Source organism: Apodemus sylvaticus, chromosome 8 (genome assembly GCF_947179515.1).
Source record: "Apodemus sylvaticus chromosome 8, mApoSyl1.1, whole genome shotgun sequence".
NCBI classification, from domain to species: domain Eukaryota; kingdom Metazoa; phylum Chordata; class Mammalia; order Rodentia; family Muridae; genus Apodemus; species Apodemus sylvaticus.
In genome coordinates this window covers 65,885,701-65,895,076 of record NC_067479.1, presented here as the reverse complement: position 1 = coordinate 65,895,076, position 9,376 = coordinate 65,885,701, and the positions used below count along the sequence as shown (strand labels likewise).

The window sequence follows — 9,376 nt, the reverse complement described above, 5'->3', positions numbered from 1 at the left end:
GACTGACTGGGAGAGGGCGGGGCCAATGGCCTGACCGATGGAAGAGGGCGGGGTTGGAAAGGTCTGTGTTTCTGAAAGTAGGCGTGGCCAGTGGCCTGACTGACGTGGGGTGGGCGTGGCGGCGTGCGCAGGCGTGCTGCGGCATCTCCTGAAGCTAGCAGGTGAGTGGCGTAGCTGAGAGTCGCCGGGGTTCCTGAGGCTGTGATTCAGTTGCTGGTTTGACGGGGCCTTCTGTGCTGCCTAGGGTCTGGAACGCCAGCCCCGACCGCCTCAGCCTCCGCAGTAGCTCCGTGCGGACTCGGCGCGCCACGGGTAGCGGCCCGAGGCGGGTTGACATTAGCAGATAAAACGCTCCTGCTCTCCGCACCCTGCCACGCTGACTCTGGGCTGTGGATGTGCGGCGAGGCTCTTCGCATTTTCCACGTACCGGCGTTTATCGCTGGGTTGATTGCTGCGTGGACCCAGAGTTGCAAGCGGTCACCCTCATGAGGGGACCTCGGAAAGGGGGGACAGGGCCGGAAGACGACTTTTTAAACGTCATTACTGTATATGTGTGCTCATGATGTGCGTCCAGGCACTCTCGTGACACGGCAAGGTCCGAAGACAACACTCAGAAATAGGTTTTCTTCCCCCACCTTAGGGATCCCGGGATCGAACTCAGGTCCTCAGGCTTGCCCTACAACCAGACATTTTGCTCAGCCCTCAGGTGCACCTAGGAGTGAGAAGGGAATCCCCAGAGAGAGGGTGAAGGGAAACTCAGTTCTTACTGGGGTCTGCTGCTTCTTGTTACCATGGAGAAGGAAGGCCCCAGTGGTGGTCACTTACTATCTGCCTGTCGTTTAGATTATCCATCGGACACAGCAGGTATCCCAACAGAATCTGGCTCAAACCTCTCTTCCAAGATAAGAGTTTCATCCTGGAGAGATGGCTCAGCGGTTAAGAGCACTGACTGCTCTTCCAAAGCTCCTGAGTTCAAATCCCAGCAGCCACGAGATCTGATTCCTTCTTCTGGAGTGTCTGAAGATAGCTACAGTGTATATATGTAAATATATAATAAATCTTAAAAAATTTCCATCCTGGAGATTTTCTGGGTCTTCATCAAATCCTGGGAAATTGAACATAAATTGCCAATTCTTTTTTTTTTTTTTGGTTTGTTTGTTTGTTTGTTTGTTTTTCCGAGACAGGGTTTCTCTGTATAGCCCTGGCTGTCCTGGAACTTACTCTGTAGACCAGGCTGGCCCGCCTGCCTCTGCCTCCCAAGTGCTGGGATTAAAGGCAAATTCTTACTTCTTAAATAATGGTTTCCTATACGTAACTTTTTAGTCACCTGAGTATAAATACACTTTATGAAGATTTTTTTTAACCATAAAATGAGGGAAAATTTCAGGCTATGATCTCTTCTATTTATAAAAATATTTTTAGGGCTGGAGAGATAGTTCAGTGGTTAACAGCATTGGCTGCTCTTCCAGAGATCCTGAGTTCAATTCCCAGCAACCACATGGTAGCTCACAACTGTTTGCAACTTCATTTCCAGGGTATCTAACATCCTCAAAAACCAATGCATATTAAATAAATAAATACATACATATATACATACATATTTTTATGATTATTTATAAAAACAATTGGGAAATAGCCAAGGCTTGCTTGTATTTTGAGAGTTAGTCATTACAGAATTAATATCCAAAGTAATTGCTAAAATTATTGAGGACTATCCCCTCTCACTCACTGCCTCTATATCTATGAAGTATTCTTGGTAATCCTCTCTCTCTCTTTTTCTCTCTGTCTCTCACACACACACACATACACACACATGTGATAGAACTTTTGCAACATTTCAAGCTTAATTCTGTACCTATGTTATAGACGAAGAAATAGATTAAATGACTGTGCAATTTCACAAGGCTAGAAAATACACAAAGGATACAAACCCCCGGGGTCTGATGGTCTGACTTTAACCCTGTATTTACTTCACTAGATCTTTTAGTGTCTCAGATTTTAAAGTTTAAACTTAAAATTAAAGTCACAACCCTCTAAAAAATATTCAGTTAAAAATGCAGAGTTTTGCTTCATTTTTGCATGTTTTATTAGTCTCCACATTAATCTGCTACAACATATGTAAATAAAAATTTGTTTTATAAACTAAACCTGTTGCTTATAAGTGTTATTAAAAGTAGTACATGTGTTATTTATTTAATAATCTGTCACATCTTTAATTAAAGACTGTTAAATGTCTGTGAACAGGCCACTAATGTAGAGGCAGAAATCCCATAGTCCTTCCTGGTTGGAAAAGTAATTTGTTAGGACACTGCCCAGCATATTTTGCCTTATTAATCGAAACTCAGACGCACTCAGCAGAGCGAAGCAAACAAAACCGGTTTGCTCCTGGAACAGACGTCCCAGTCTTGGCAGGTGAGTGTGGATGAGCTCATAGACTTGCTTATATTTGGCTTCTATTTTTTTTTTTTTTATTACTTTCAAAGGTGTTACCAGTTCTTTTTGAAAAGCAGATTTTCTGGCAGTCTTTCACTGTCACTTTAAATAGTTCTCAATAGTTAGCAAGTCGTTTATCTAAGTCAAAAGCAATAACAAAGAATGACTACCAGGCAAAAACGTCTGTCTGCTCCACTGACCTGAGCTCTGAGCAGGTGAGTTGCTGGGAGCTGCTGGGCGTGTACCGTGTACCGCGTGTGACTGACAACGGGCTTTAAACACGCCCGGGATTTTCCTTGATGGTATTTGTGGAAGACAGACATCTATTGAGTTTCACACCCTGTACTGAGTCATTAATCACATTTGTAGCAGAAGGTGGCCTTATCTGACATCAGTGGGCGGGGAGAGAGGCTTGACATCCCCATCGTGGGTGAGGTGAGAGGCTTGAGGCTGGAGTGCTTGAATGGGTGGAGGGACACCCTTGCAGAGGTAAAGGGGAGGGGAGGGGAGGGAGGATGAGTGGGCGGGGTGTGGAGGGGTAACTGGAAAGGGGAGGTATCATTTGAAATGTAAATGAACAAAATGATTAATTAAAAAAAAATCATGTTGCAGCAAATCTCCAACCCAAATAGGCCTGTGCAACGAAAACATAACTCAATTAATATGAATGCAAGCTGCCTGCCTAGACTGGGCAGATCCACCACTGCACTATTCCCCAGCTATGAGATCCCTTGTAACTTGCCATTTCTCCAGGCCATGTGCTTCTGCTCCATTTTCCTTCCACCTCCCCCACCTGTCGTCCTCTCCCTCTTCCCTCTCCTCTTTCTCCCTAAAACTTTTCAGCCCGCCTTCCCTTCCACTGCCCAATCACCAGCTCTAGCCTTTAGTTTACAAGTTAAAATGGGAAGAAGGTTCACATGAAGTCACCTGAGCCCTCAATGGGAAGCGGAATTAGCATCAAACTACAAACAGCACCAGGGCAATCCACAACAAAATCATTTATCAGTTTTTAATTTGGACTAATTAATTATTCAGTTTTAATCGAGGACTAATCCAAACTATATTTTAGCCCTCTGTGGGAAAATATTGTTCTTTATTTGCAGATGAGGCATCTGAGACGAGGAGAACACAAGGAGCACAGCTAAAGTTCCATTCGGTGAGGGATAGCACCGAGTTCAACTCACACACTTTGCTATTTATGCCTATGTTCACAGGCACTGTGTGACTGCCTCCCCCAGGGTACTGACCAAGCCAGCTCAGTCAGTCAACAGGTTCTCCAGGGCAGGATTGGGGACTAAAAAGAAAAGGACAATTAGACAACACTGTAGCATGACGCTAGCCAGTCTGAGGCTGAGGTGGGTTTATTCTTTCCCAATCTGCTTTTACACCATTTTAATTACATGCAGATAATAGGGTCAGTTCTAGGTTAAGGAACAAGCAAAACAATAAACACAAAAAGTCAAGGAATAAGCAAGGCACTAAACAAAGTCCTGAAGTCTGTGTTTCTAAGGGCTTATCAGGATTACTAAGATATCTGCGCCTACTTCCCGGCCCTAGCCCTAAATCATATTTTTGCCTGAAGCTTACTTCTTTGTTCCAGCCCCAAATCAGGTTCCTGCCTGAAGCCTACTTCCTTGTCCTGGCCCAATGTCAAATTCCTTCCAAGCTTCTATAGAAATGGTCCCAAAAGCTCTCCACAAATATTGATTTGATTTTTTTGGTTGTGAATCTAGCCTTTAATGGTTGAGCTGTCTCTCCAGTCCCAAAATGTAAATTTTAAAATGAAATTATTTTGTATTGCAGTGAATCACTACCATTGGTTGGCTTGAAAGCGCTGTGTAAGCAGCCCTGAGAATTACTCATTCCTCACAGGATGCCTTTAAAAGTTATTTGGTATCTTTAATTGCTAAAACTGTTAAGCAAGGTTGGCAGCTTAGACATACAAAGATTTAGGAATAGAAGAGAAGCCTGGAGCTGACTGTGGTGGAGCACACTTTTAATCCAAGTGCTGAGAGGCAGAGCGGGTCTCTGTGAGGTCGAGGGCAGCCTGGTCTACAGAGTGAGTTCTGTAAGACCCCCCAAAACCGAGGGTGCCCCAGCACCCCACACCCCGGAAGGCGACACCCAAATCACTCGTGAGAAACGGTCTCGATGCAATAGCATGAGGATTTCTTTATTCCAGAATTCTGGGTTCCATAGCTGTGCACCATGCAGGGTTAGAGGACTATGGACCCCCAGTGCCAAATTGCGACAGCTTTTATAAGCTTACGACAAAGCCCGCGAATCACAAACCAATCATTTCTTAGCATGGAGAGCCAGTGAAATGCGAGCCAATTGATTTGTACCACTCCATAGTTTTTAGGCCAATCAGTTTAAATTATTGGAGCCCACGCTCAGTGGACCAATTAGTTTCCTATAATGTCTACATCTGCATGAACTCCTGTTTAGGGGTAATGGTGTAAGTTTACAGAAGATAAGCTTAGCCCATTTCCAGTTACCCTATGGGGCCAGGATCACCTATTCAAGGCCTTTCTGCTAGGTCTAAACAAAGGGCGGGCTCTGGAATGTGACCTTTTACCTAGTTTCTAACAAAAGGGAGATAGCATTTTAAACTCCTGATTTCTTGGGGTCTTTAGAGTTAGGCTGTATTATTTTCTATCCTTTCAAGTTCCAGGACAGCCAGGGCTACACACAGAAAAACCCTGTCTCAAAACAAACAAATTAATAAAACAAGATTTGGTAAAATAAAGAAATTTGAAAGGGGTACAGAAAAATTAAAGAATAGTGTAAAATGTATTCTTTTGTTTGAGTTTTTTGGGGGGAGGAGTTTTGAGATAGGGTTTCTCTGTGTAATCCTGGTTGTTTTAGAACTCACTCTGTAGACCAGGCTGGCCTCAAACTCAAAGATCTGCCTGCTTCAGCCTCCCAAGTGCTGGAATTGAAGGTGCACACCACTACACCTGGCTACAAAATGTTTTAATATAAAAAATTAAGAAAATAATAGCAAATGCTGTCAAATAAAGGCCTTGTGAATTTTTTTGTTTTTTTTTTTATTTGTTTGTTTGTTTTATTTTGTTTTTTGGTTTTGGTTTTGGTTTTGGTTTTTTTTGGTTTTTTGAGATAGGGTTTTTCTCTGTGTAGCCCTGCCTGTCCTGGAACTCACTTTGTAGACCAGGCTGACCTTGAACTCAGAGATCCGCCTGCCTCTGCCTCCTAAATGCTGGGATTAAAAGCATGCACCAACACTGCCCGGCTGGCCTTATGATTTTTTTTTTTTTTTTTTTTTTTTTTTTGGTTTTTTGAGACAGGGTTTCTCTGTGTAGTCCTGGCTGTCCTGGAACTCACTCTGTAGACCAGGTTGGCCTCGAACTCAGAAATCCACCTGCCTCTGCCTCCTGAGTGCTGAGATTAAAAGCGTGCGCCACTATGCCTGGCTCAGCCTTATGAATTTTTAAAAAATATTATTTACTAAAAACTTTAAACCATCTTTCCTCCAGTAGAAGGTAAAGCAGGCTGTTGCAAACCAAAGGCAGCTGTGACATCTCTGTCTAGCCAGTAATCCCCTTACTTTAAGCGCAAGACAGCTGCCTCTGAGAGCCTGTTGCTTGCCAGTTTAGGCCTGACCATTCACTGCTAGAATAGTTTCAGAACAGGTTATTACAGAGACAGATGGGAATCATGGTAGATATTCAACTTGACTACATCTGTAAAGAACTACTATCCAGAAATAGAAGGCACACCAGTGAGAGGGTTTTTTCTTTTTGCCTTGGTTTGAAGTGGGTGAATCCACCTCTAATCTAGACCTTTGAGGTGGGAAGAGACAAACTTTAATCTAGACCTTGAGGGGGAAGACACACCTTTAATCTGGGTTTCACCTTCTGCTGGGAAACTATATAAGGACAAAGAAGAAGGAAACTGTCCCTTTGCCTGCTTGCCTGCACCTGTGAGCACGTCCATTCTTCCACTGGCATTAAGGCCTACTTCTCTCGGGCTCCAGCCAGCATCTACTGAAGACCAGCTGAGACACCCAGCCTTGTGGACTGAATAACTGTTGGATTCTGTGACTTTCAGGTCACAGCCATTGTTGGATTATCTGCAATGCCTGTAAGTCGTTCTTTTTTGTTTTTTCTTTTTCTTTTTCTTTTTTTGTTTTTTGTTTTGTTTTCCGAGACAGGGTTTCTCCGTGTAGCCCTGGCTGTCCTGGAACTCACTCTGTAAACCAGGCTGGCCTTGAACTCAGAAATCTGCCTGCCTCTGCCTCCCAAGTGCTGGAATTAAAGGCATGTGCCACTACTGCCTGGCCAAAATAAATTCTTGGTGTATATATATTTATGACAAAACAGAATTATGTATAGGTGGTTGAGATTGTGAAAAGAAATCCTAAAATGTCTAGTAACAAGGAAAAACATGGATTATTAGTTAAAAGTATATCAAACATTGCTAATTTAAGATATGCAGCCGTATTATCATCTGTAATTCTGGTTTTGGAAATGTAAAAAACAAAATACAGATTATCCAAAATTTGAGGGTTGTCAGAGCTTGGTTTTGTTCTCAAGAGAAAATGTCATCTGTTTGTGAAGACACTTGTCTGTGTGGTAGATACTCTGGGTGGGCAAGTGCAGTGGGACTGTGTGCTGCTCATACCACTCTGCATTCCCTGAGTCAGAGGATGTGGCCTACCAGAATTGGGACTTAGAAAACTTAATGCATGGGTGATCAGCGGTCTCTATAAATTGGCTGAGCTTTGGAAGCCAAGTTTTGTGCTCCTTATATTTTCAGGTAATATTAGTTCTCAGATTTCTGACAGGGTTGTAGTCTCTCTCTCTCTCTCTCTCTTTTTTTTTTTTTTTTTGAGACAGGGTTTCTCTGTTGCCCTGGTTGTCCTAGAACATACTCTGTAGACCAGGCTGGCCTCAGAACTCAGAAATCCACCTGCCTCTGCCTCCTAAGTGATGGGATTGAAGTCCACCTGCCTCTGCCTTCCAAGTGCTGGGATCAAAGGCATGCACCACCACTGCCTGGCCGAAAGCCAACTTTGATCTGCCAAAAATCCTTCTTTAATCCAGCTTGGGCTCATTTCCATGTATATTGACTCCCCTAACAAATACCACAGAACTTCTGACTTGTAGATGTAATGTCTATGAGTTCATGTGGGCATGAGTCTTCATTAAACATGTAGTGCAGCCTATAGAAGGAAGGGTGGGAAGCCATCTCATTGGTCCAGGCTGGATGGCATTTTTTTTCCTGGTGGAGCAGCGGTTGGGTCTCACTATGCAGCCCGGGTTGGCTTAGGGTTCTTTATGTAGACCACACTGGCCTTAGCACACTGAGATTCACCTGCCTCTGCCTCCCTAGCAAGTTTGGTGAATATTTGTTGATGGATTTTATAAGCATATATATCATAACTATCACCCACATCAGTGTCCTGACATACATTGTATGTATGTATATATATACAATGTAGTCAATATATATACAATGTATACAATATATATACACAATGTAGTCCTGACATACATTGGACATTTATATATTTGCTTCCCTGGGTACAATTGCTATAGGAGAATCAAGTAGTCTGTGCCATGCTGTAGCAATTATCTACCTTGAATGGTCTGTCTGGCTCAGTACTATACTAGGTAAGGAGAGATTAACATAAGTGGGACATTAATATCAGAAATTCTATCATTTCTGTGCTCTCAAATTATAGAAACTAAGTTTTGATCTGCTAGAGACAGAAATCCTGACTAATTCTATATGTGTTTATGGAGAACTGAAATTCACCTGTCTAACACTATACTGGCTGGGTTTGTGTCAATTTAACACAAGCTAGAATCATCAGAGATTCAGCTGAGGAAATGTCTCTATAGGATCCAGCTATGACACATTTTTTTGTTTTGTTTTATTTTGTTTTTTGTTTTTGTTTTTCGAGACAGAATTTCTCTGTGTAGCTCTGGCTGTCCTGGAACTCATTCTGTAGAACAGGCTGGCCTGGAACTCAGAAATCCACGTGCCTCTGCCTCCCAGGTGCTGGGATTACAGGTGTGTGCCACCACCGCACCCGGCACTATAAGACATTTTTTATTAGATATTTTCTTTATTTACATTCCAGATGTTATCTCCTTTCCTGGTTTCCCCTCTGAAAACACCCTATCCCATTTCCCCCTCCCCCTGCTCACCAACCCACCCACTCCCACTTCCCTGTCCTTTATTCCCCTATACTGGGGCATCGAGTCTTCTCAGGACCAAGGGCCTCTCTCTCTTTGATGTCCAACAAGGCCATCCTCTGCTATAAGGCATTAAAGTAGTGATCAATGAGGGAGGACCCAGCCCATTGTAGGTGGTGCCATCCCTAGGCTGGTGATTTTCCTGGGTGCTATAAGAAAGCAGGCTGAGCAAGCCAGGGGAAGCAAGCCAGTAAGCAGCACACCTCCATGGCCTCCACATCAGGTCCTGCCTCTGGGTTCCAGTGTTTCTTGAGTTCTTGTTCTAATTGTTGGGGTCAAAAACAAATACAAAAAAGAAACATTAATAATGCAATAGTTTTTTATAACTGGTAGAAGGATATTCTATGATAACTCAAATATTACTCATTACCAAATAGTATTATTACATGAATACTTGCATTTGCATGTACTACATATTCCCTTATAGTCAGAAATAAGGGAGAAGTCTCAAGCTGGGAGAAGCTCAGAGGTGGGAGCCTGCTCCCAGTGCTAACCTGAGTTATATTGGCCTATATACTCACCTAAAACATAAATGCTTCCAAAAGAAATAATGTTTACAGGAAAACTGTTGATCTACCCAGTAGAAAGCTGTCAGTGAAGGGACAGATTAATTCACCTGGCATAGTTAAAGATATCAAGACCATTTGGGGCTGGAGATGAGAATATGGAGACTCATCACTTTCCTATTTGTTTGGATATGATTAAAATTTTACAAAATA

At 42.9% G+C, this 9,376-nt stretch overlaps 1 long non-coding RNA gene across 1 annotated transcript; it reads left to right on the top strand.

The window, feature by feature from the left end:
* Nucleotides 1–116: 116 nt before the first annotated feature.
* On the top strand, nt 117–1,072 carry LOC127691172 (uncharacterized). Its single transcript, XR_007979217.1, has 2 exons — nt 117–161; nt 844–1,072. It is a non-coding gene; the product is annotated as an uncharacterized LOC127691172 (long non-coding RNA).
* Nucleotides 1,073–9,376: the final 8,304 nt, after the last annotated feature.